Raw genomic sequence first — 26,474 nt, 5'->3', positions numbered from 1 at the left:
CCCCTCTCCCATCACCTTGCTTGATCCAGAAGCTGCCTGGGCACCTTACGGCTCATTCCTGCCCTCTACCTTTATATTCTCCTTTGTGTAGCCTTGGGAGCCTCTGGGTTCCTCTTTGATACCCTCGGAGGCCCAGAGGTACCTGGAGGAAGGAGTGGGACATTGGGACATTGCACTGCCATCCTTCTTCAACTAGCTGGCTCTAGCCATCCAGCAGCCTCCTGCCTGGCAAGAAGCAGCAGACTTGAAGCCCTGTGTTCTCATATGCTCCCGAAATGTTGGGGTTTCACCCTGGCTCCCTTAAAGACTCTCCCAGTACTCTGCTCTGCTCATTTTGATGGCGGCACCAGGGAGGGTGCAGACTGTCATCTGGGAGTGGAATGCCAGTGCCCCTTCTCGGAGGCAGCCCCATGTTTCTGAGCAGTTGTCTTGGCTCCCCCTTCGCTTGGCTTGGTGGGGGTGAGAGAAAGGTCTTCTTTCCTTTATTTCATGAAAGGAGCGGGAAAGGCCGAAAATCCCACTCTTCAACAACTCAGGCACCCCTCCCTCTCTTCTTCTCTGTGTTATGGACTGGGAAGGGGGGTTGCTGGAGCAAGGGGAGAGAGAAGGGGAAGGGGTGGGCAGAGCCAATTCAGTGGCCTTTTGCCAAGTCCTGAGGGAGGTGTCGGGTCAGCTGTGGGCTCTGTCTTTAAGTCTGGGGAAACTTAAGACCTCTCTGCCTCAGCTCTGCGCTCCAGCTGCCAGTGTTGGGATAGCAGAGAAAGTTCTGTCCAACATCCTGTTAAATACGTAATGCACATTAGCATAGTGCCTGGCACTGGGCGAGTGTTTTTTAAGTGGTAGCCAATGCAAGGTTTACTGTATTATTTTCCTCTTTGCTTCACCTCCGAGGTGGCTGTTTGCTTGTCCCTACATGGCAGACAAGCAGAGCACTGAGACTGTGGTGCTCTCTGCTCTGTGTCCTTATCCTACCCAGGAGTCTGGACACCCTCATTCTCAAGTGTTTACCGGAGCCTGCTCTATGCAAAGCACTGCACTGAGCTACAGAGCCCGCTTTTTCTGAACTCCAACTCAGGGCATGTGGTTGGGTCGCTTCAATTTGGGGGGTCAAGGAAAGAGATGGTTGTTGTAAGCGGAGCTCTAAGCCCCTACCTTCCGGCAGCTTCCAGTCAGTGAATGACAGGAGAGGTTTGAACCAAGATCCAACCTGCTTGATGTAGGTGGGTGATACGGCGGCCAGAGCTATGCTCTCAGAGCGGGAAGAAACCATTGGTTCAAGGAAGGGTTCGTCACGTCGAAGCTGCTTTTTATGGTTGGTGGGAAGCATGGTCATTCATTCATTCATTCTTTCCTTCAGTCAACAAAGATGCCTAAGCCCTACTATTCTAGGTACTGAAGATGCGACAGTGAACAAAGCGGGTAAAATCCCTGCTCCATGGAGTCTACAGCCCAGATATTGGAAGCCCCTTTCTCAGCAGCTGCTGTCTGTATTTGAGAAACCACAGGCTGTTCTCCTCTCAGCCTAGAGCCGATTATTCCACAGAGTCACACAGGCCATTGGAAGCCCTGCAGCCACAGGCTCCCTCAAGGGCAGGGACTGCAGCTATTGGCAGTGTGAGTAGGGCCATCCCCACCCTGCCGCCTCCCCTCGCCTGAAAGCCAGATCCCAGGAACATCTGCCACCCATTTCTCCTCCCCCACATCTGCACCGGGGAAGGCATATGAGGGGACTCAGAGGTGTGATGGATTGGGGCACCGTGGATGTGAATCATTGCCCAGCATGGAGAACGAGGACAGGCCATGCTAAGTCATCTGTCCTCTGGCCCTGTGGAGGTGAACTGAAGATCCCATTTTCCCCAGAGAATGAAATCGATGAGATGTGAGAGATTTCCAAATTGGCAAAAAAAAAAAAAAAAGAGAGAGAGAGAAGGGAGGGAGGAAGGGAAGGAGAGAGAGAGAGAGAGAGAGAGAGAGAGAGGAAAGAAGGAAGAAGAAAGAAAGAAAGAAAAAAGAGAAGGAAGACAAAAAAAGAGGAAGGAAGGAAGGAAGGAAGGAAGGAAGGAGATGCTGAGAGATTTCCAAATTGGCAAAAGAGGAGGGAAGGAGAGAGAGAGAGAAAGGAAAGGAAGGAAGGAAGGGAGAAAGAAAGAAAAGAGAAAGAAAGGAAAGAAAGAAGAGAAAGAAAGAAAAGAAAGAGAAAAAGAGAAAGAAAAAAAGAAGAGAAAGAAAAAGAAAGAAAAGAAAAGAAAAAAGAAAAGAAAAAAAAGAAAAGAAAAGAAAAGAAAAGAGAAAAGAAAAGAAAAGAAAAAAGAAAGCAAGGAAGCTTTCAAACCAGACAGACTGGTGCGTTTTTTTGTGGAACAGATCATTGTGTTTGGCATCCAACCCTGAAAGTGGACTGAAGGCAAGGAGTTTATATGAAAAATTCATCCACCTCTGAGCAGGTGGTACAGATAAGCACCATTGTGTCTCCAGAGGCAGGACCCATGGGTGTGCCCCAACGACACCAGCCACCTCTTAAGCACAAAGCTGAATTTTCACAACTTACAACTTCGGGAGTTGTTGCGCATTTTACGAATTAGTTTGCCTCAGGATTCCTTTTAAGTGGCCAGCCTGCTCGGTACTTGAAAAACGTGACTTGCTTGATAAAAACTTGACATATGAACAGATTTTCTTGCTAGTCTTAGCATGAGAGTAAAAAAAACAAGCATGAGTTTTAAGTCTTAGAGGCCTGGTTTCCGATTCTGTTCCTAATTCCAATGAAGGCCTGCGGTCACCTACGCTGAGTAGCCCTTCTGTGCTTCATAGTGGGTGCTCCTGCCTTCATTTAAGGGAGATGTGCCCTGAATGTAGCATTCACTGAAAACATATTTATTGAGTACCTCCCATGTGCCAAGCACTGTGAGAAGGATGTATTGGTGAACTAACTCTTTCAAGACAATGACTGCGAGCTCGGCTTAAAACAGCAATCCCATTTTAACGGTCCGTGCCCTGATGCAGCCAATAGTCTAGTGGAAGAGTAAAGTAGCTAACAATATTAAATAATCTTAGGTTGAGATGGATGCTGTGAAGGAAAGAAGCAGGGTGCTCTGAACTTACGTAGGTTGGATGGTCTGGAAAGGTCTCTCTGAAGTGCTGATATTTAAAGCAAAACCAAAAGGAACAATTACGTGAAGAGGTAAAAGCAATGTCCCTGGCAAAGGACTAGTGCACTCAAAGGCCCTAGAGGCAGTGTGCGCTTCCTGTGTTCTAGAACTTGAAGAAAAAGCCAATGTGGACAGCTCATCAAATGAGCTCGGTGGAGGGGGCAGAGTCCTCCTCACGCAGGTTCTTAGAAGCCACGTGTCTTGGCTTCCTTGGGCTGCTGAAGCAAGTGCCACAAACCAGGTGGCTTCGAACAACTGAAATTTGCTGTCTCCCAGCTGTGGAGGCCAGCCGTCTGAAATTAAGATGCCGGCCGAGCCAGGATCCCACTGTAGGGGATCCTTCTTTGCCTACTCCTAGCTTCTGGTGGGTTGCTGGCAATCTTTGGTGTCACTTGGCTTGTGGCTATGTCACTCCAACCTGCCTTCGTCATCACGTGGCATTTTCCCTGTCTTCCCATGGCCGTCTTCTTATAAGGACACCAGCCATGTTGGATTGGGGGCCTAGCCTATTCCACAATGACCTCGTTATAACCTAACGAATTACACCTGCAGCAACCCTATTACCAAATAAGGTCACATTCTGTGCCACCAGAGGCTAGGACTTCAACATCTAAATCTTAGCGGGGCACAGGTCAACCCATATCACCATAGTAAGAGGTTGGGATTTTATTCTGCATGCAAGGCCTGAGTGGTCTCACGCAAGTGGATGGGTGTTTGAAAGGCTGCTGTGTGAGGGTGAGCTGCTCGTGGAATAAGGGCTGGTGCAGGTAAGAGTTGGTGACTAGTCGGTGACTTGTAAGAGCTGTTCCAGGTGAGAAGTGATGATGGCATGGACCAAGGTGACAGCAGTTGATTGGAGCCTAGATATCAAAGAACAGGAAGAACGACAAGTTGGGCCTATGGCTTGGATGTGGGATGAGGAAAAAGAAGGTCATGGGAAGGGTGTTCAGGCTTCTTACTTCATTGTAAGGGGACGATGATGTTGTTCACTTTCTTCAGGCAAACGTGGGGAGGACCAGGTTTGGGGCCGGAAGTGGTTTGGATGGGGAATCACAGAATGGGAAAAAAAAAAATGCAGGGATGAAAATCAGAAAGCCTCGCCCACTCCCGGTCACCATCATCTTGCTTCTGTCTAAAATATCGTTAAGTAAGAAAGCTTTCTTTGTGAGAAGGCTCAATCCCTTGTTAAAATGCAAACATCCCTGGGAGAGGAAACACGGCCAGCCAGAGCACCTTTCCCAGAAGCACCTATTGATTGGGAGATGAGACAGGCAGCAAATAAGACAGCAGAGAGAACGTGTTCGGGAAAGAGAGTGATGGAGATCCAAGGCAAAGCGTCCCAGTGTCGCAGTTGCTCCTTAGACTGTAGGAGTGTGTGCTTAATTTAATTCCATCTCCGTGCTGGAGGAGAACCAAAAGGAGATAGCCAAAAATGCCAGCAAAATGGGGTTAGGGAGTGGGAGTTGCAAGTTCCCTTCATAGGCACCAGCTGGAAGAAAGTAAGACAGAGGGGAGTTCGGTGGGGGGGGGGGGTGCGGGGGGGACAATGGGGCAGTAAGAGAACTACATGAAACTGAGGACAGGATAGGGCTTGGAGTGAAACGTGGGCTAAATGCCAGCCTTTTAAAAGTGGACTGTTCCCTGAGCTTGACCCCCCCTTTCGATCTCCATGGCCTTCTCTCCCCCCGATCATTTTCCATACCTCAGCTGCCTCTGCCTTCCCAGCAATAGTGCTTCCAAGCTCCAGAAGCTTTGTGTGTACCAGAGCTGTTTTCATCACAGCATCCCTTTAAGCTTGTATTCTCTTATCCCTTTTTGTTTGAATTCTTGACAGATCAGTGAAATTTGGGCATTTGGGATGCTAACCATCAAGAGTGGCATGCTGGCTTTGGGACCTGGCATGGTGGGCCCAGTGGTTCCCAACATTTGATGTGCTGCGGCCCCATCCTGGGTTCTCCCACCCATGCCTGGACTTCGCCAAAAGACATGCTCAGTGTCCACTCCTCTCCAGCCTCCAGGCACTTTGCTCTGAATAGGCTATTACCACCCAAGGGCATATGAGGGCATTTGCCTTTGCCAAAAGGAGTCCCTAGCCCCTTTGTTGCTTTTTTCTGAGTGGTGGTGGAGGCAGGGTGGCTGCGGGTCTCCTATTTCAGAACCTGGCATCAGGACCACTTGTCCAGCCTGTTGAGTGGAGGTTACTCAGCCGGAGCTGGGAGCACAAAAGCATTTGAGGCATCACTTAACATCCTATTTCATTGTTTCTTTCCTCTCTTCCTTTAAGGTCTCATTGTTTTGAGCTTGAACAAATGGCAGAGGCAGCCATCAAAGGCACCAAGCCAACCTTGCCGCAGTTTTATCGCCATGCTGGTGGGGAAGGAAGCCCCCCTCCCCCTTGTATAACTTCAAAAGGCATCTATTTGGTTTGGGAGATTGGAGGAGGGGGCGGTGGCTAGAGGAAGGAAGGATTTCCTAGCTCGCGTTTTTGTGGCTTTTATTGAGCGGCAGATCCCGGCAATACATTAGAATCAGAAGACAGCAGCCGGTGGTAGGCAGGGCCAGAGATGTTGCCTGGGCCAGGTAGCAGAGAAAGGTGAGTTGCTGGCTGGCCCCACTAAAAGGATCTGAAGGTCTCATTGTGTCATGTGGTGAATCCCCGGATGCCCGAGGATGGGCCGTGGACTCCTGCAGCTCCTGTCTCCTCTCACCTCCCTGGGGAACTGACAAAGAGCACACACTTGCTCACAGAGGCCGGGTGTTCAGCAGCAAAGCAAAGAGCTGAATTTATCTGGTCAATCTAGATACCCCTCTCGGAACACCACACTGCCAGGACGGCCACCTCCAAAGGCTGCCCTGAGACGCAACTGGGGGATGGGACAAGGAGCTTCCTATCTCTTCCCCGTTTGCCTTCTGAGCTACTTAGAGCCACAAGTGAAAGCCGCCAGAGCCGCGCTTGCCCCCGCCGCTGGGAGTCCGAGCACTGCCGCTCTAGCCTCAGGTTGGCCATGGATTCCCTGTGTGCTTGGCAAACTGAGGTCTTCATCTGTAAGAGGAGTTGCTCTTCGGTAACTTTTTGTTTTTGGTTTTGTTTTTGGTGCTGAGACGCTAGGACTCTCGCTAATGAGCTCCAATAGTGTATAGTACAAAAGGGTGGTCCCCTAAATATAACGGTGAAGCCTGCAGCATTTCCCAAATTTGCTACTTTCTCTGACCGGAGGCGTTTTGTTTCTCAGTTTGGCTTCCTCTTTCCAATTCAAGTCCATCAAGAAGTGATCACCATAAGGGGAACTCACCCAAACAAGACAAGCGAATTCTTCCATTTTTAACTCATTTCAACCCAACAGATGCCGTAGAAAGAGCCAAGGGATCCAGGTTCTAGCTCTAGGTCTACCATTAACTATATGTAGATCAGCCATTCCGTCCTCCAGCTCTTTCTTTGCACGGCCAACGGGCAACCCGGTGACGGCAGATCATTCCCTCCCCTCCCGGGGTGAGAATCTGCTCCCTCGGGAACTTTCCCAGGAGGCTGTGTGGGTGTCTCACGGCCCCTCCTGCTGGTTAGAGTCAGCCCTCGGCCTCAGCCTCTCCTTCCTTCCCCAGGACCTTGTTTCATGGTTGATCCTCTTTCCGTTTTTTCCATTGTTCTCTCACTGTACTTATCACTTCCAAACTATCGCTGTGACCTTTCCTCTCCACTGTCCCTGAACTTCCGCCTGATTTTCACACAGACACAGTGCCTTCCTAAATAAACAATTAGGGACGCTGTCACATCCTGTAACCGACACATTTCCTGTCATCAAGTGCAAGGGCCTAGGAAACTCATGATTTCTCCCCGTGTCAGCAAGAGAAGTGAGCAGCCCTTGAATGGCACCATTTGATGATACTAGGGCTGGTGTCTGAATTTACCTATCCATCCCTGTCACTTCTGGTCTACCTATCTTTGAAAAAAACCTTTCCTATGACCCTGCGTCCTCCTTCGGCTCCATTTATTGAGCACCTACTGTATGCCCTATGGTCTAGCTTTTATTATGTTCCCCTTACTGATGAAGAAACAGGCTTAGAGGTGAGATGATCTACTCTGGGCCACACAAGTGAATGGAAGCTGAGCATCTAGTTAAGCCTTGTATGGCTCCAAAGCATGGAAGCCCCATCCTCTGCCTCCTCTCCTGTATCACTTCAGCTCCTTCCCTCTTCCACCTCCAATTCCTGGACTTCACATCCAGACTTCTCAGGCGTCTCACCATCCCTGTGTCCCCGTTGTACCTTCACGCCTCGGCCCTCCTCAGTATGACTTCTCTGAGATCATGTGAGGCTTCTCTGCTGTATTCGATGGTGCTGATCACTAGTCTTTTGGAAGTTCTGTACCCCCATGCACTCCAGAACAGAGCACTCTCCTGGTTCTTCTGTTATGTCTCCATCTGTCTCACTGGTAGCTTTTTCTCCACCATACCCCATAAATATGGCCCTCCTCAGTGTCCCACCTTTGCTTCCTTGCTGTATAGTCTTCTTGATCTATTTCATTCACTCAGGTTTTGTCCACAATTTCTGGATCGATGAGACCCAGATCTACACCTTTAGCCACGTATCCCATTGCCTGCTGGACATCTCTGCCCAAACGCCCTGCCCGTGTGCCTCACGGTTACGCCCCCCCAGGGAGCTGCCTCTTCCTCAGCTGCTAACACCACCGTTCACCTGAGTTTCTTTCAAGCCAAGCTTGCTCTGTTCTGCATTCCGTCCAACCCCACGCCCTTCTTCCTTCTGCCTGTCGCCGCGCCTACATCAGGCCTTCATCATCTTCGTTTTGTTGTACTGCCATCACTTCCTAAGTGGTCTGTGTCATTAGTCTTTCCCCCTCCAAGTCTATCCTCCACACGGTCACCAAAGTAAACCTTGCTCCTGAAGTTCTTTAGTCACTAACAGAACGAGACACAGGCTTCTCATCCGAAAGATGGTACTGTCTGTGACCTGGTCGTGTCTACCCCGCCCACCTCATCTCCCTTCACGCTGCTTCAGGCTTTATGTTTTAGCTGCACATGACAGCCTCTGGTCCCTGCCCATAACTGGCTGTTTCTCATCTCTGTGCCTTTGAGCTGGTCCATCTGCCTTAAATGCCCTCTCCCTTTTCTTGCCCAGGAAAATCCTACCTACCCTATAAAACTCAGCTGTAGGTCACCTCATCCGGGAAAACTTCATGTGTGTGCGCGCGCGCGCACACACACACACACACACACACACACACACACACACACACACACACACACACACACCAGGCTGCTTTGGGTATCCTTTCTCAGTCTTCTCGAAAATTCTTTGTCCAAAAAATAAAAATAAAAAAAATTTTTGTACAAATCTCCACCCTCCCACTCACAGTCCTGTACAACTCTCTGTTCATGTGTCTCTCATCCTGATCAGAGTGTGAAGACAATGACTCGTTCACCCCAGGTGCCTGACCCAATGCCTGGAACCCAGCAGGCACTGAATAAATGCTCGGAGGATAAATGAGTGGACGCACCAAGTGCAGAGCAGATCTTTAGCTCGGATATCTGGATAGGGTTTCCTTTTCCTCTCTCCTCTTTTAACCTTTGTCTCTCATTCCAATTAAACCAAAACGCTTGAGAAGACTAGACCAAACAATCTTGAGAGCCAGCCTAGAGACAGGTGAAGAGTACTTTGAAACACACTAGGGCCTGGTAAAATATGTCACCTGTTTTCTGTTAGTACGTGAGCAACATTTCTGGATCTTCGGCTTTCTCAAATTCATGTATACGCAGATGAGCCTCTCCTGAGAGATGGCTTTGGAAAAGTGAGTTTAGCCAAGGGGCAGAGTAATCATAATAATAGATAACCTTTAATAATGATAATAGAAAGCATTTAGATGTAGTGGTTACATGTGCCAGGCACTGTATCAAGCAAGTTACATAGTTAATATAATTTGCGTAATCTGCAGAATGACCTGGTGAGTGAGGTCCCTTTGCTCCCCCATTTTGCAGATGAGGAAACTGAGGTACAGAGAACTTGTGTAGCTTGTCTGAGGCAACATAACCAATAAGTGGCACATACAGATATTCGGATATTTAGATAGCGTTAATCACTGATGAAGCCAATTCTGCAGGTAGATTTTCGTGAGCCAATTAGCCTCGCTTTACTCAGAACCACGTTGCATCTTGAGAAGGAAGAAAGGAAAAGAAAAGGTAAGAATTGATACTTTTTGAGCACCTAGTATGTGTCAAGAAGTGCCTTAGGGGTTTTATACAGATTGTCTCACTTGTCACAATAGCCTGACAAAATAGGTGTTCTTATTTTACAGATGGAGAAACCAAGACTCGGCAAGGCTGGGCTCCTTGTCTGAGATTGCCTAGCAAGTGGCAGAGCCAGAGTGGGACACAGGCCTGTCTGATGGCATTGACGTTGCCCACAGTCAGGCCTCAAGGCAGACAGGGCTACTGCGTGGTTGTGCAATGGGGGGTAAGGGGGATGAGCTTCCCTGTACCAGGAAATGCGATTCTGAGTATGAGCCCTTGAGATGCTGGCTGCGCTGGGCAGGCTAGTCTCGAGTGCACCTGCGGTAACCAAAAACCCCTGCACTCTCACTAGCTTCATACCATACAGTTTATCTCTTGTTCACTAGACCACAACGCCCAAGGCGGGACATATTGCCCTCCCTCATCTGGCGGCTCCTCCACCTGGAAAGATGGGGAGCGAGGACGGAGGGGGAGAAGGAGGGAGGGGTCACACAGGCTTTGCACTGCTTTCACCTTGAATTGACACATTGCACTTTCAGTTAGAGTCCATTGGCCCAAACCGGTCACGTGGCCTGCTGCAACTGCACGGGAACCTGGAAAATGTAGCAGAGGGTGTGGCTGCTGAGCCAGCACTAGCTTTACCATAGTGCTTCAGGGGTACCTGCCTCTTATCCCCCGGGCTGTTAAACGGTGTTGCTTTGTGAACAGATGTTGGTGGTATGGATGTGGAGGTGTGGAATCTGTGCAGCACAGTTCTCAGACCTCTTTCCTCCTCTGTAAAAGCGAATCCTGTGTGGAAAGGAGACCAGGAAGTCCCAACCGGGCAAATTAGCAGATGCCCCTTGAACCCTGTGCCCTCTGGCTCCTGGTCTTGTGAAATTCAGCTTTATTCCTTTGCATGCCCAGGAGAGAGGGTGCATGCTATGAAACCCACTGTGAAACCCACTATGAAATGCACTGCCCTGAATGTCCAAAAGGCAGGAAGAAGTAGGCCTTCGGATGGAGCAGGGAAGCGCTGGAGGTGGGGGTGGGGACGTGAGGATGGGGGGGACTCCAGTCACCCTCACTCCACAGCAGAGAGCAATCCTCTTTTATGAAGACATCGTGCCTCTTTCGAAAATAATTTACAGCACAAAACCAAGCCTGCTGTGCGGCATTTCAATTTGTCATTAAAACTCCATTCCTCTTGCCAGAGTAAATGAGCCATTTACAGCCAGGGCGCCAAGATGGACTGTTGTTATGTTTTCTGCCTTTGTTATTATGAATGTTCATGGCTCTTCTCAGACAAGCCCCTGAGGATCCCCAGAGGACTTGCCTTGCCATTCGGGTCAATTAGCTAGGCTTGCCAGTGTTTTCCTGGATATAGGTTTCATTACCCTTGCAGAGGGCAGGGGGAAGCCAGACCTAGGTGCTCTCAGTGTGGAGGGTGATCCTGAGAAGTATCGCTTGCACCTACCTGCGCACTGTCGATCTCTCTGTCTCTCTCTCTCACACGCACACGCACACGCGTGCGTGCTCACACGTGCACACCCTCAGGACGTGCACACACAGCACAGAAGCAAACGCAGGAACCCAGCATCTCTGACTTCCTAGTCATCAGCATTGTCGCACGTCCATTAAGGGTGGGCACATGTGGGGCAGCAGATAAACCTCAGGTGAGTTGAGTATCATTAAGGAAGTTTATTACATTTCCTCTGAAATGTGTGTGTAGACAGGCTGGGTAAGTGACCTTCAGATACGTTAGGCTGTGAAGCTCTTTCCCAGGGTCTTTCTGGTCTCAGAATTCCATCCCCAGATGCTGTTCTGGGTTGTCTGATCCAGAGGAAGCAGAAGACCATCAAAGAAGTCAGTCAAGTATTCATTGAGGGAAAGAGGGTAAGGGGATCCCGGGGGTGTCTAGAGGAAGGCATACTACTAGTGACTAAGGGGAGGTTTGCCCAGAGGTCTGAGGGCAACAGCTCTGTGTTGTTTCTCTCTCTATCCCCCCCTTCCGTATGGCAGATACATTGTACCCTGGCAGGTACATTGAAGGTGCTTGATAAATATCTCTGGCATTGAATTATAAACAGAAGATTCGATTCTGCCCTCAAGTAGTTTACAGTTCAGTTCAGTTTGCAGAAAGCACTCGCCCTCCTACCTCTGCCTTTGAAGTCTGACCTGTCTTGCAACTCCACTGGCCCAAATTCTTTTCTCTAATTAAGACCACCGAGTCACTGCCAGCCTCACCATCTCCCTAACAAATCAGGCTTACTTGAATGCTTTAGTGTCTCTTCCACTGGCCTGTGAACTTCTTGGGTCAGGGAGGGTATTTGGTTTATCCCTGTATCTCCCACAGTGTCTAGCATAGTGGCTGGAGCACAGCGTTCAATAAATGCATTAAAACATTAATGAAGCTTACTTAATGCTTTTAAAGTTTTCTAAACTTTGCTTTTCTTCTCTGTAAAATAAGGATGAATAATAATAATTATAATATGCACATAGGATTCCTGGGAGGATTAAGGGAGATGATGTTTATAAAGCTCTTAGCATAGACACCTGACTTACAGTGACACAGTAGTTATTATGTAATGGTAGCCTTTGGGAGGAAGTTTTCTCAGTATTGTTTACCCCTCCTACAAAGGAGTCCAGAACAGAATGGTCAGATTCCAGAACACCATGTTTTCTATAGACACTTCCCTAGGAGTCTAGATAAGGTTATTCAGGTTCACCCCATCATCATCTGAACTCTCTTCCTCTCCTTACAGGCATTGAGTGTGGCCTGCCCAGTCTTGAGCAGGGTATCATCTGAGATGAGTTTGAGTGTAGGGGGATTCTATTCAGGTCTACCCTGTATAGGAAAATGTGCCTTCCTAAGGTCTGTTTGGCCTTCTGTGGAGGAGTCACGGATGGGCATTTAGGCCAAGAGCCCAAGCCAAAAAGGGGGCCCACTTCATGTAGGCCACCGCATCCTACTAGCACCATAATGAGGACTATGCCCATAACTACAACAGAGGCTAATTAACCTGGTGATAACATTGACAAATGCCAAGGCACCCTAAGTTCAGACCTCTTGGTGCTCTGTATGAGCTCTAAACTGGGAAGGAAAACTCTTTGGCCAACACCTGTCTTGAGAGATGGATAGTAAGAGCTAACATGGAGGTACGACGAGGTACAGTGACTGGAGGGAGAATGATTTTAACAGCCTGAGGCCTGGTCCTTGATTGGGAGAAATAAAACATGTTAAAAGGTGTCACCCCATAACTACTTCAGATTGTCCACGGTTTTGCTTTTGTACAGCTTCTTCTAATATCTTCATATCAAAGTCAATAGCCAGCATGTCGTCAATTTCACCTTAAACTCTTAACGGCGCCACTCTGTGAGAATGTGTGGGATGGGGGGTGGCTTTGTTAAAGAAGTGAGTCCTAAAGAAGAAGTAGCATTTTGTCAAGATAATATGGGAGGAAGAGCGTGTCTGTTCAAGAGAAGGAATCGCGGGGCCTGTGGAAGGAGGAGAAGGGTGGAGTGGAGTATGGCCACATTGTAGAGAGCCTTGATGATACGTAGAAGGGTTTGGACATTACTCGCTAGACAGTAAAGTGACCATAGGAGCTCATTTGAGTAAGAGAATGACAGGAAAGATCAGTGTTCTTAAAGAGTTAGTCTGGCAAGGATATGGAAGACCGCTAAGGGGCAGATGGGGAGAATCCAGAAAGAGGACCACCGATGAAATAGCTGTCGCAGTAATGCAGGTGGCGGATGATGGGGCCTGGGTTGTGTCCACTGAAATAGACAGGAGGAGACGGGTAAGAAGGCATTCTATGGTGAGAACCAATAGATCTGGAGACTGAATGGCACTACGGAGGGAAAATAAAGAGTTAGCCAAGGATGACTGTCCAGTTTCAATTCTGCATGGCAGAATGGTTAGGACTGCCCTTCAGATAGGTTGGAGAATCTGAAAATGGGGAATAAGCTTGTGGAGGCATTTGGGGGTGTCAGTGATGAATTCCACTTACAGCATGTTGTTTTGAGATGGTAATGGGACACCCATGTGAAAATGTTGTAGACAAATGGCGATATGGTCCTGGAATTCAGGATAGGTTCGGGGCGAGGGACACAGATTAGAGGGAGGTGAGAGTGGAGATGAGCCTGAAGACCTGGAGGTATACGAGATCACCAAACGGGAGAGTTTCGAATGAAGAAAACAAGTCCAAAGGCTAAGTGTGTAGTGTCTTTTCTCCTCATGGTACCCTTCAGACCTGAGTACCAACCATCAGAGTGTCATGATGCTTGACACCACCTAGTGGGTGGCCCTGGGCAAGTCCCTACTCTGGAAGGGCCTGGCTCCTCATCTGTAAAATCAGCGGTTGGACAGGATGGTCCATGTTCTGTGAAGCCATGTTTGGAGAGAACATAACAAACCAGCTGCTATCAGAGAAGGACATTCTGAGGCAGAACTAAGCCAAGAAAGCCCACCACAGGGGAAGACACTTTCTGGTGCTGGTCCCAGGGAGGCAGGACCCAGCATAATTCCTCACCATCACAATCAGCAGCCTTCGGCTACTACTGGTCACACTCACTGGAAGAGAAACAATTATAGTTGAGAGTTAACCCTTGGGAGATGGCCAAAGAACACTGGTCTGCAAGACCTGTCAATGAAATGCTACTGGGCAAGTTCAAAATATCTGCCTTGCGGTGCACTTACCACACATTGCTCAGATGTCTGACCTGTACCAGGTCCACGTTCACCACATCCTCCATGAACCTAGTCTCTGCACCACCCAGACTCACTTTTCAATGAATCAGACATTTGGTCCTTAATTGTAAGTGTCTGGGATACCATTTACTCCCCCACCCCAATCCTTTCTGTGACCCTGTAATCTAATTTGCATGTAAATTACTTGGAAATGAATTTGGGGGCCATTACTAGGGGAGTAGAAGGCAGAGACGATGGGAAGGGTAGTAGATGTTTCTTGCTACTTCCTGCTGTGCTCAGCAATTAGGAGGCATTCTGGGAACCCCCACCCATTGCCAGGAATTAGTCATGGCATGAATAAACTTGATAGTAGGTTTGGGATGATACCAGCACTCTAAGGTCAAAGAGGCCTTGCTGGAAATGGTGGGAAGAACATAGATCTTTCCCTCCCCTGGGTGCCATCTGAACACTGTTATTCTGGGGCCCTGTATTTAGTTCTAAATTGTGTGTGTATGTGTGTGCGTGCGTGGACGCACGTATGTGTTGATTTTCTTTCCTCAGTTATAGTCTAAGCTTCTCTGGACAAAGTTCTGTGCTGCTTTGTGTTTCTCCAGACAGCTCCTTGCATAGTTCTAAACAATAATAGGGATTCATTCAAGTCCTTAATTTCGGCAGCTCTAGGTTTTCTATATAGGAAGTCTTAGAGCCAACAACTTGGTTGCAAGAGAAGTTCAGGAATTTTTCTTAAAGCATTTTTCACAAATATGAGAAAATGTCAGTTGCACACATCTAAGGGTGGGTGAGGTTTCATGACCCCCAAGTTACTTATCATCATTAATAGAGTTGGTTGGTTGATTGACATAAGAAGCAATCTTTCCAATGTCTAGAGCAGGCTGGAAAAATGGGGAAAAAAAGAATACATCAGGCTTTCCATTTCTTCTGATCCTAGGAGCATCTGATGGAGGCTTTTAAATTTTTTTTTTTCAACGTTTTTTAATTTATTTTTGGGACAGAGAGAGACAGATCATGAACGGGGGAGGGGCAGAGAGAGAGGGAGACACAGAATCGGAAACAGGCTCCAGGCTCCGAGCCATCAGCCCAGAGCCTGACGCGGGGCTCGAACTCACGGACCGCGAGATCGTGACCTGGCTGAAGTCGGACGCTTAACCGACTGCGCCACCCAGGCGCCCCTGATGGAGGCTTTTAGATCCCTAGTATAAGAGCTGGACTCTACTGGTAGAGAAATTCTTTAGGAAGTGGAAGAGAAAACTGGGAGAACTTGAACACACCTTAGATATAACACAGTAGCACTACTTTATTTTCGAACAGATGAAATGGAGACCCAGTGATTAGTTCATGATCACATGCTATTCAGGAAAAGCAGGACTTCTGAGTGCTATTGCCCTTCCCTTCAACCAGTGGTTCCCAACCTTGGGGAGCTTTAAAAAACTACTAGTGCTGAATCCTTTCCAGACTAATTAAGTCAGAACCTATAGGGGTGAGGCCCAAACATCAGTTGTTTTTTTTGTTTTTGTTTTTTAATATATAGCTCCCCAGGGTTGAGAACCACTGCTCTATCCTATGGGGCTTCTGCTTTATTGTAGGTCAAAATGAGTTCAGAAAAATGTATGAGTCCATTTAAAAATATTTATTGAGTATCTACTGTGTGCAAGGTACTGTTAAGTGGCTGCAGGGAAAATTAGATTGGGGGAGAAAAGTAAAGTTATGGCCTAGATGAGCTTCATTCTAATAGAAAAGACCAGGGATACAAATGAAATGCCACCTTCTTCCACCTCTCCTCCTTTTAACGGTGGCAGATATTGCTAATTGATTTTGGCACCCTTTTTCTCTGACCCAAATATGTTTATAATAAGCCTCTTTAACCCAGGGCTCTAGGCAGACATCACCTTTTGATCTCTTGGCATCCGAGAAGAAACCCATTTATCATTTTGGGGCAACTCATACGTATATGGTTAGAGTTGAATGACTGATTTGGGGGAATCATAAGGATTAAACCAAGGATCCGTAGATTCAGGAGCTAGAGAAGGGTCTTGTCTGTCAGGCAGTGATTTTCAACTTCATTTTGTAGGCAATTCAGAGCTATTGAGGTTTTTGCACTAGAGACAGTAAATAAGATTTACTGGTTACCATGAAGGACCCAGAGATTGGAGTTAGTGAGACCAACTGGAAGGCTATTGCATAGCTGGGTCCTCAGTGCATATATGGCAGCATCCAGGGCCAGCACGTGAGGGGTCACAGTGGAAATGGAGGGATGGGGACAACTTGAGAGACACTGAAAGAGAAGAAGTGCGAGGGCTCCATGACTGACAGAGTGAGGTGGCAGAGAAGAGCACGAGAGAAGTCAGACGAGTACCAGGTGAGTGGGGACATGGTAAGGCCATCACTACAGAGAGGCTGGAGGAGCCACCGGATATGGGGGAGAGGTAGGTAATCAGCATGGCTGTCCAGGTGTTTTCCTCTGGGAGAAACTTGTCCTGAAGTGGAATCGGCACCCCTGGATTCACACTTCTAGTTCCCCCATTTATCTAGCGACTGAAATGGCAATGGAATATGTAAGCCTTCTAATTTGTCTTGGTTGTTTCTTCTGTAAAATGGGAGTGATGATATTCGTTTCCTTATCACAGGGTTATTTTGAGGATCAAGTGAGACCCGTGTGGTAGGGCTTTGTAAACAGTAATAGATCATGAGCAGTTGATTAATTATGGATTCTTCTGGCTCATCCACATGCATGTATGCTGGCCCAGGGGGCCCAAAGTCTGGGAGGGAAGCCAGGCCTGGAGGTGGAGACTTGAAAATAAATTTGCTGTGGGAAAGATGATTAAAGTTAGGCGATGTTTAAGACCTCTTAAGTAGATGGCGGAAAGAGAGGTGGAGTTTACATAGAATGTTGAATAACACCACTTTAAAAAATATTTTATCTTATCTCCATCACAAAAAAGTAAACCTCCATAGTCTCCTACCATCATATGCACTGTTCACATTTTGTTGTAGTTCCTTCTTCCATGGTTTTTTTTTTTTGTTTTCAACATAAATAAATATTAATAAAGGAGAATAAGAAAAGGAGAGGGGCACCTGGGTGGCTTAGTCAGTTGAGCGTCTGACTTCGGCTTAGGTAATGATCTCGTGGTTTGTGAGTTTGAGCCCCACGTCGTGGTCTGTGCTGACATTTTGGAGCCTGGAGCCTGCTTCAGATTCTGTGTCTCCTTCTCTCTCTGCTCTTCCCTTTCTCCCTCTCTCTCTCTCTCTCTCCAAAATAAACATTTTAAAAAATTTAAAAAAAAAGAAAAGGAGAGAATAAGACATTAAAAAAATAGTTGAAATAATCCTAACCATGAAGGGTAGTCATAATACTTTTTTTTTTTTTTTTTTTTAGAGAAGTGGGGAAAGAAATCACAGCTTCCTGCAATTGGGAAAACTATAAAATTTATTTAGCCTAAACTTATTTTTTTGGCTAGGTCTACATTTATTTTTTTTAATGTTTACTTATTTATTTTGAGAGACAGAGAGAGAGAGAGAGATAGACAGCAAGCAGGAGAGGGGCAGAGAGAGAGGGGGAGAGAGAGAGAATCCCAAGCAGGCATCCTACTGCCAGCAAGGAACCCGACATGGGGCTCAAACCTATGGACCGTGAGATAATGCCTTGGGCTGAAATCAAGAGTCAGACACTTAACCAACTGAGCCACCCAGCTGCTGCTAAATCTACATTAATTAAATATGGGTTATACTCCAGGTTCTTGGCTAAAGGCTATCCATGCAATAGATACTATTCCCAGTAATCCTATGGATAGGTAGTATTATCATGCAATTTACAAATGAGGAAACCGAGACTCTGAGGCTTACTATCCTGACTGAGGTCAAAGAGCCCCAGGCCCATCTGACATAATCAGAGCCCCTTTCCTGCCCTTGGCCGGGAAAGCCGGAGCTCTTCATGAGGGTTGGACAGGGGATGCGCTCCCCAGGGGTGTGTCTGAGTCATAAACAGCTGGCAGTAGGCTGAGAAATGAGTCTTCTGTGAAACAGAGCAAAAGGAAATATGGGTCAGGAGACAATAATCAGTGTCAACCTTTGTGTGAATGTGTGGTGTGGTGTGGGAGTCACGAAGGATTCTAAAGTCGCACGGGAGGCTCGAGGCTGCCCACTGTCTCCATATATGCCCTCCTCCCCCTGCTCCACCAAATCGTCTCTAACATGGTTCGCTTTCTGGTTATCTCTGGCTTCTTCAGATGAGAGGTGCTCAGTCACCCTGTGCTGGTGGGACAGGGATACAGCTGTACCAGTGGAGATGAGGAAACCTCTTCTCAGTGACTTTGAGTCTTTACACAGAGAACCCTACTCCATAGTCATTTGAAGTGAGCCTTGGGTCCTGGCCCCTTTTCTTGCCAGCTGGGTAATGCCATGTACGAAGATGCCCTAGGGCCAGAGGCTGGGGAACCACTCCCAGCACCCCCCACAAGATTAGGAGTGCTGACAGAATTGCTTTTTCACAAACAGCCTTCCTGGCTCTTTGGCAAGAAAGCCCTCTCCCCAGCTCTGCTCCATGGCGGCCTCCTGCAGAGCATCCATAACATTGCTGAACTGTTCCCATGGCAACAGAGGAAGGGGCTTTTTGTTTTCCTCAGAGGGTGGAATCTTTTCAACCAGAAGGTGACTGTTGGCTCTGGCTCACAATCTGCACTCCACCCCCTACCCTTGTTGGGCTGCAGGACGAGTTTTGCAGTTCTGGAGTTTTAAACATAATCAAAAGAGGTATAGTATGTGGAAACTGAGCCTGGGAGACTTAAGGAAGCAACTGGTCTCAAGTTTTCTCAGCGACCGAACATCAGAACTATGGGCGTCCATTAAAGAAATCCAGAGATTTTTCCAAGCAAGGGGTCTGGGTGGCATTGCAGCGGGAGACGCTCACCTGGACTCCCATGCGTGTAAAGCAGGGAAGCTTTTGCAAATTTCCCTTCTTTTCCAAGGCCATGATCAAGATGATGGGCAAAGAGAGCCTGGACCTGACCTCATTTTCAGGTAAATGGCCTCAGATGAGCTATTTAATCTCTCTAGGCCTTAGTTTTATTTGACGAGGGAGTATGAGATAAGGGGCTCCTTTGGGGGGGGGGGGTCTAAAATGCAGTGCTCCTGAGTTGCTAGGGAGGAAAAAAAGAGACTTTTCTGAATTGTTGCCATGTTGCAGATTCTGGGCTGCTCCAGAATGAAGACCTTTCTTAGGGTACTTGACTTGTAAATAGACCTTCTCCCCCTCTGCCTTTGTATTTTATATAAAGGTGGTAAACGAAGCTCGTAAGCAGCCACATGGGCAGAGAACACAGCATAAAGGCCACCTCCATCACGCCTGACCCCACGACAGGCACTGTGAACGGTGAACATTTTGTGAACATCTTCTGGACTGTGAACATTTTGAGGTCAGAGACCGTATCTTAAAGATCTTTGTACGTCCAGCACCCAGCTCAGAGCTCAATACATGTTTGTTGAATGGGTGAACTTGTAAAAGCCCCAGATCATTAGAGCCCAAAGGATCCTTGGGCCTTCAGTGCCTCGTTTTACAGATGAGGAAACCGAGGCTCAATTATGTCGCTGGTTATAAGCAAGCTCACGGTGAAGGGAGGACCGGGCTGTCTGAGTGCCTTCCTGCCGTTGCCCTTCCTGTGGTGTTTCTAATTCTTTCACCAGTCTTGCCAGGGGTTTACAGGAGCCTACCGCCAGGGCTGAGATCATTTAGAATCCTCTTATCACTCACCAGGAAGGCTGTCAGTCTCCGGGCAGGACGGAGCCAGACTGGACTCTGCCTCTTTGCCCTCTGCTGTTTAATAGCAGGAGGATGTAGGCCCTTGAGCATGAGGATTAGTGTCAGTAGGGGTGTTGCAAATGTACCCCTTTCCCACCCTTAGACTCAGAAGTTAAAGGCAAGAGTCACACTGGTTAAACCCTCCAGTTGCCCTCTCATTTTCCGAGCATTTGTCTACTTTAGTGATCATAGCAATAGCATATTGGTCAGGGTGCTTCATGCTAGCTGTGCTGACAACGCCCGATCTCATTGGCTTACACAGTAAAAGTGTATTTTTCACTCAAGCCACGTCTCACGTCCTGGACGGGTAGTGCTCCTCCAAGCCACTACTCAGGGATGTCGGCTGCTTCCATCTCACAGCTTCCACCCCACAGCCTCCATTTTGGGGCTGCACGGTTGTTCTGGCATAATCCAACCCGTAGAGGCGGGCAGCCTGTGCACCCGTTGCTTACCCAGCCGGCCCAGCAGCGGCGCACATCGCGTCTACCTGCACTCCTCTGGTGATCACGCAGTCCTGTGGCCCTCCCTAGAGGCAAGAGGGGCTGGGAAATGTAACCCCAGGCCGGTCAGCCGTGTTCCAGCAACAGCTCTACACTCCGGAAGGGGAGGCTGAGTCCTTACCGGTCTCTACCACATGTAGCTAGCCTTTATGCAACACTTACTATCTACCAGGCAGTGTGCTAAGTATTATTTCAGTTACTGTTCACAACAACCCATAAAGGGTGAAAAACCGATTGTGAGGCATAACATGGCTAGTGCAAGCTTAACACAGCGGTGGGCGGCAAATCCAAAATTCAAGCCGTAACTCAAGAGCCCTCCGTTCATGATGGTTACATGCCACCGTTGGGAGCGTCTGTGTGGTTTTTTTTTTTTTTCAGCAGTTTATGTTTCCCTTCTACACCTTGGTTTCATCCTTCATAAAGTCCAACTGGATGAGATCTGAGGTAGTCTGCCAGCTAAGACGTTGTATGATTCTTGGGGTGAACAGATCAGATGCGTGCATGTCTTAGCTTGGGCTGCTAGAGCCGAGTACCCTAGACTGGATGGTTTAAAACAATGGACATTTATTTCTCACATTTCTTCAGGCTGGGAAGCCGAGATGAAGGTGCTGACAGATTTGATGTCTGGAGGGAGCATGTTTCCAGAGGTGTAGACAGCCGCCTTCTCGCTGTTTCCTTGCATGGTGGAGAAAGAAAGCTGTGGTGTCTCTTCCCCTTCTTATATGGGCACTGGTCCCGTGACGGATGTTCCTCTCTCATCACCTCATCTAAACCCAGTTTACCACCCTCTCCCCCATCACACACTTCCTAGTATCACTTCGGGGAGTGTTAGACCTTCAACATACGAATTTTGAGGGGGAATACAATCTAGTCCATAACAATGGGATCCCCAGTGTTGCTTGACTATAACAAAGCCCTCACAAAGTTCCCTAATTCCCTATAGAAACATGAAGGCTTAGGGGATCCATATAGGGGACAGCAGGTCAAATTATTCCCATTTACCTAGTGAAGGAATCAATATTCAGAAAACCGAGAGTGCTTTTACCCCTAAGGCATGAGTGACTTAAGGGCATCCTTGGAAATCAAGCTTTTTATCCAGTGCTCTTGTCGCTGGAGTGGAGGGAAGAATACTGGTTTTGTGCCCAGATTGTTGATTTCCCAAAAGCAAAATGTGTCACATGGAAACGATTCCCAACAAAAACCTTTGCACTTCCATGAAAGAGTGGAGCTTCAGGACTTTACTGAGCAGTGTCCTGTAGGATCCCTGCATTGACAGCTCTTGAATGTTCGAGATAGCATGAACTGCTCAGCATTCCTTTCCCTTGGAGGTTTCATATGGTAGGAGAGTAAGTCTAAACTCATTCCAGGTTCAAATATTTAAGGGAAGGATAATATTTGAATGGCTATATCCAATAAAGCTATATTTTACTGTGTGCCGAGAAGACCAGTTGTGTGTGTGTGTGTGTGTGTGTGTGTGTGTGTGTATCTGTGTACGCGTGCATATGTTCTTTCTACTTGCATCGCCCTGTTGCTCCCACCCACATCATCTTTGCCCCAACCCAGGTTCCTCTTGAGAGCCCCAGACTTGAGGGTGGGAGAACCTTCAAAAAGGCCTCTTATGATGTCTTTTGGAGTCTTCTTTGGTGACATGTTGGAAAGGTTGTTAAGGAACAGGCATCCTTTCTTGAGAATGAATTGTGCCCCCAGAAGGATTATCCGCAAGAAGTTAGCGAGGAGAAAATAAAGACTTGAACGTAGAGCTTACCAGTGGCCAGAGTTGAGGGGACTGAGCTATAGGCAGGGAGGAGTCAAGAGCAACTTCGGAAGACCCCAGAACTTGTTTGGGTGGTTCCTCTGCAGTAAGCGGTTCTTGTCCATCCTTGTTCCAGAATAAGAGAAGAACATAAGAAGTCAAATGTCAGCGGAAGCAGGGTAGGAAGCATGGAGCACTTGTGATCTGCCTGTTGTAGGCTGGGCTACTGGGCAGCAGGCAGCTTGCTGGGGAATGACCAACCCTGATGTCTTCCCGAAGGCTCCTCCATCTGTAAGGGCAGGATGTACATAGGGACTGAGACATTTCGCTGGCTTGGAGAAGCTTCTCTTCAGTGCCTTGTTTTAAAATGTGATTTGTTTGAAGCCACACTTACTCTGCATCTGCAACCACCTGTCATTTTCATATTCTCTTGTAACGCCCTTCCCTCCTCCTGCTGGAGTTCCTGATTGTTGCTCTTCTAGTCTCCCTCCTTCTCATGTCTGGGCTTAGTAGCAGTAAGAGCAGCGCAGCTTGGTCAGTACCACCCGTGTGCCAGGGATTGTGCCAAGTGCCTCACATGAGTTAATCCACCTACTCCTCATGAGAACTTTGTGAAGGAAGAGCATTATTGACCCTGTTCTGCAGATGGGAAGACTGAGGCACTGGGATTCAAATCAAAAGAATCCTTTTTTTTTTTTAAATCTATTTATTTGAGAGAGAGAGGAGGAGGAGAGGGGCAGAGAGAGAGGGAGAGACAGAATCCCAAGCAGGCTGCACATTGTCAGTGCAGAACCCAACGCAGGACTCAGACTCATGAAACTGAGATCATGACCTCAGCTGAAATTAAGAGTTGGATGCTTAACCGACTGAGCCACCCAGGTGCCCCGAAAGAATCCCTTCTTTTAACCAGCTCACTACCCCAGACAAGTGGCTAGCAATGAAAATGCTGGTGTCTGGATTACTTTTTGCAAAAGTTTATTTTTTAGCACCTTATTGGAGGAAGGGGCTCCTTTCTCAAATTTTGGTGGGGGAGGAGTGGGGAAAAAGATTACACATCCTGAAGCTTGGTATAAGGAAAGCACATTGGGCACGGAGTGAAGTGCCATGGTGTCTAGGCCTAACTCTTGCCTCTCTCTTGCTGTTTCCTGGATGTCACTTTATCCCATGGGGTCACGGGTCTTTCATCTGAGAAGAAAAGGGCAGAGGCCTACAGATAAGATCTTTGAATGTTCTTAGAGCACAAGCATCTCCAGAATCTGTGACTCCATCTTTCAAGTCATCTCCGTGTAGAGAATTCCTGGTCATATCCTGCAGGGAACCAGACCCTCATTCATCAGCCCCCCCTGGAGCCTGCAAAGTCCACTTCATATCAGCCCTGCCTGGCCATGACACATAGAGAGAGGCTGAGATTAGGAAGCTCCACCTCTTGGACTTTGGAACATCTCCACACACACACACACACACACACACACACACACACACACACACACATGCATACACACACTCCTGCCTAGGTGAGGCGTCTGTAGGTCTGAGAAATCCTCATCGCATCTGCAGACCCAGCAGGGATTTGGCTTTGGGCTCAGACAGCACAGCCCCACCATAGTCATCTGGGGTTTGCTTGGTATGATAATACGTTCAGTTGAGGGCTTATATAATTGCAGAGTGATGATCTCCAGGCCAATTTCAAGTCAAAGCTATTTTTAATGGAATTGCCAAAGGATGGTAGGGATGGGAGCAGGGAGAAGAGATGTTTAGAGAATGCTTTTTCAAGCCAATAAGTCTCACAAAATCTTAGCCTTTTGCATTATTGGGCCTGATTTTTCGGGGTGGGGGACAGGGATTAGAGAATGCCAATTAAATCATAGCAGCTATATGTGAGAGTTGCGTTCACTTTTCTGCACCTACATTTTTCTTCTGGATGCTGTTGCACAGTGGGAAAGGTGACTGGTGACAAGGGACCTGAGTCCATTCCCTGCTCAGCTAAAAGCCCTAAATGTGTCCTTGAGTTTAGTTCCTTCCCCCATCAGTTTCCTCATCTGCAAAATGAGAAGGGTGAACTAAATGTCTCTTCCAGCTCTCAAATCCTAGATGATCCTCAGATATTAGCAGTGCTAACGCCCCACAAGTGCGAAATGTCATCTGGTCCACAAAGGGTTAAGTTCTTCCTGCTTAAACTCTTTTGCTGCCCCCAAGACTTATCTTTGTTCATACAGCCTAGCCTGTCCTACCAAGTATCCAAGAACCTAGGGCTCTGTTTACAAACTCTCTTGGAGAAAAAGGTATCAAAAGTTTAGGGGGGAGAAAAAAGCCGGAAGTAAAACCAGTGAATCACTGACGTAATAATTAGCATAAGTTTATTGCGCACAGGCTGAAAAGACAGGAACACTCCAACCAAAACATGGAATGAGGCTTAGAGATGTATTGTTCTAGGCAGCTTCTGTATTATGGAGGCACTGAGTGTTTATTCTCCATAGTAATTGATTTATATGAGAATTTTCTTAAACGGGAGGGAACTGGTTAGTGGTTACCTCATGTCAATTTGGGGGAACAATTTAAATTCCACTTGCAAGAAGCACCCAGGTCAAGTTAGCCTCACTTGTCTTGCAAAATAAGCTAAATTAAGCTTGGCTTGTATGACTAAACCGGTTTTGTCTGCTCAGAAAATTTTTGTCTGGCCTCCCGTTTGTGTTTGATTTCAACAAAATCAAGACTTCTCTGCGTTATGAGGACCATCTAGGAAGGGCATAGTTTGAGGTATTCTAGCGGTGGGAATTCATGAGTCTTCAGAGAGGAAAATGCCACCAACACCTAGGAACATCAGAAAAAGTTAAGTGTCCCCTGTGCCACCGTCAGGTTAGGCTGCCGTATTCTGGTTTGACCTTGAACTTGTTATAACTGAACAAGATGGACAAGTGACCTAATGGCACGCTTTAAAATGTGTTGCTTCCCTTAGCACAGAGGTGGATTTTTGAACCAATTTTAAGCGATCCTGGTTCTGTCTGTGCATGTTGATTTAGCCTGTGGTTATAGTGCTAACAATTTACTAATTCGCCTCATTTTTAATCTCCCTTTCCCTTTGGCAGGATCATTTTCTCTGTGTTGGGGGATTAACACTGAGGTAAGAATGGCTAAATAACAGTCCTTTCTGGAATACAAATGACTTTATAAATATGAGAGTATAAAAGGAAGAAGCAGGCAGGGTCTGCTCTCTGTTGCAGTGAGCCAGTGCCTTAGGCTGTCCCCACCTGCCACACTAGTCATCACGGCCCCAGGAGTTCAGTTCTAGACACTACATTCCAACACATCCCCATGCTTGAATCGCACTGAGCACAAAGACCAGCGTGCTCAGTTGAAGAGTGTTCCCCAAAAGTTTATGTCCCCTTCACAATGTAATCTTATTTAGAAATAGGGTCGTTGCAGATGCAGTAAGTTAGGATGAGGTTACACCAGAGTAGGGTGGGGCCTAAATCCAATCTGACTTACATCCTTACAAGAGGAAAAGAGACACGGACAGACGGGATGAGGTCATGTGATGACAGACACAGAGACTGGAGTGATACATTAGCAACGTGGGGGCCACAGCCCCCAGAAGGTGGGAAGAGTCAAGGAAGTATACCTTCCTAGAACCTCTGGAGGGATCCCAGCCCCGCCTCCCTTTGATCTCAAACTTTTGGTCTCCAGGACCACTGAGACAATAGATTTATGTTTGTTCAAGCCACGCAATGTGTGGAAATTTATGATGACAGCTTTAGGATACGAATACAACCAGGCTTGAGAGGCCACATGAGAACAAACTGACAGAACCAGAAACCCCCAGCCTTGGCTTGTCCCCCACCCACTTCCTTAAGAATCATCTGTCTGTCAGTCACTGTGCTGCGTGACGAGAGTGCTAGGTGATAAAAATAAAGTTCCTCCCCTTGAGGACCTTCCGGCCCACCGGAAAAGGCTGCTTTAGGTAATAAATAAATAGGTGTAAAAATTGCGATTTGTGAAAAGTGCTATGAGGAAAATGAAAGGGTACTAAGATGACAATTATGGCACTTTATATTGAGAAGACCCTTCGAAAGCAGCTTATAAAGAGCAGAAGTTACACAGGCAGCTATTGAGGAAACAGCAATCCAGGCAGAAGAAACATCAAATGCAAAGGCCCCGAGGCAGAGAAGAGCCTGGAGAAGAAATTAAAATGAGGGAGGGCCAGTGTGGCAGGACAAAGGTTTAGGTACAGACCTAGACAGAGCCTCTGAGATCACGGTGAGTAGTTCAGATTTTCTTCTCAATGCACTAGGAAACCAGGGAAAGTCATAAGGTAGTTACACATTCTAAAATAATATGATTGGGGGTGCCTG

General features: G+C 47.4%; 1 protein-coding gene and 1 long non-coding RNA gene across 4 annotated transcripts in view; both read left to right on the top strand.

Moving 5' to 3' along the window:
* Window positions 1-26,474, top strand: part of SLC8A3 (solute carrier family 8 member A3) — a 144,382-nt gene that overhangs the window by 45,971 nt on the left and 71,937 nt on the right. The gene's annotated exons all lie outside the window — the stretch shown is intronic.
* Window positions 18,715-21,807, top strand: LOC122222883. Its single transcript, XR_006203929.1, has 3 exons — window positions 18,715-19,094; window positions 19,352-19,489; window positions 20,958-21,807. It is a non-coding gene; the product is annotated as an uncharacterized LOC122222883 (long non-coding RNA).

The sequence above is a fragment of the Panthera leo genome, chromosome B3 (assembly GCF_018350215.1).
Source record: "Panthera leo isolate Ple1 chromosome B3, P.leo_Ple1_pat1.1, whole genome shotgun sequence".
NCBI lineage: Eukaryota > Metazoa > Chordata > Mammalia > Carnivora > Felidae > Panthera > Panthera leo.
Note: the sequence above shows the minus strand (reverse complement) of the source record. Positions and strands in the feature narration are given on the sequence as shown.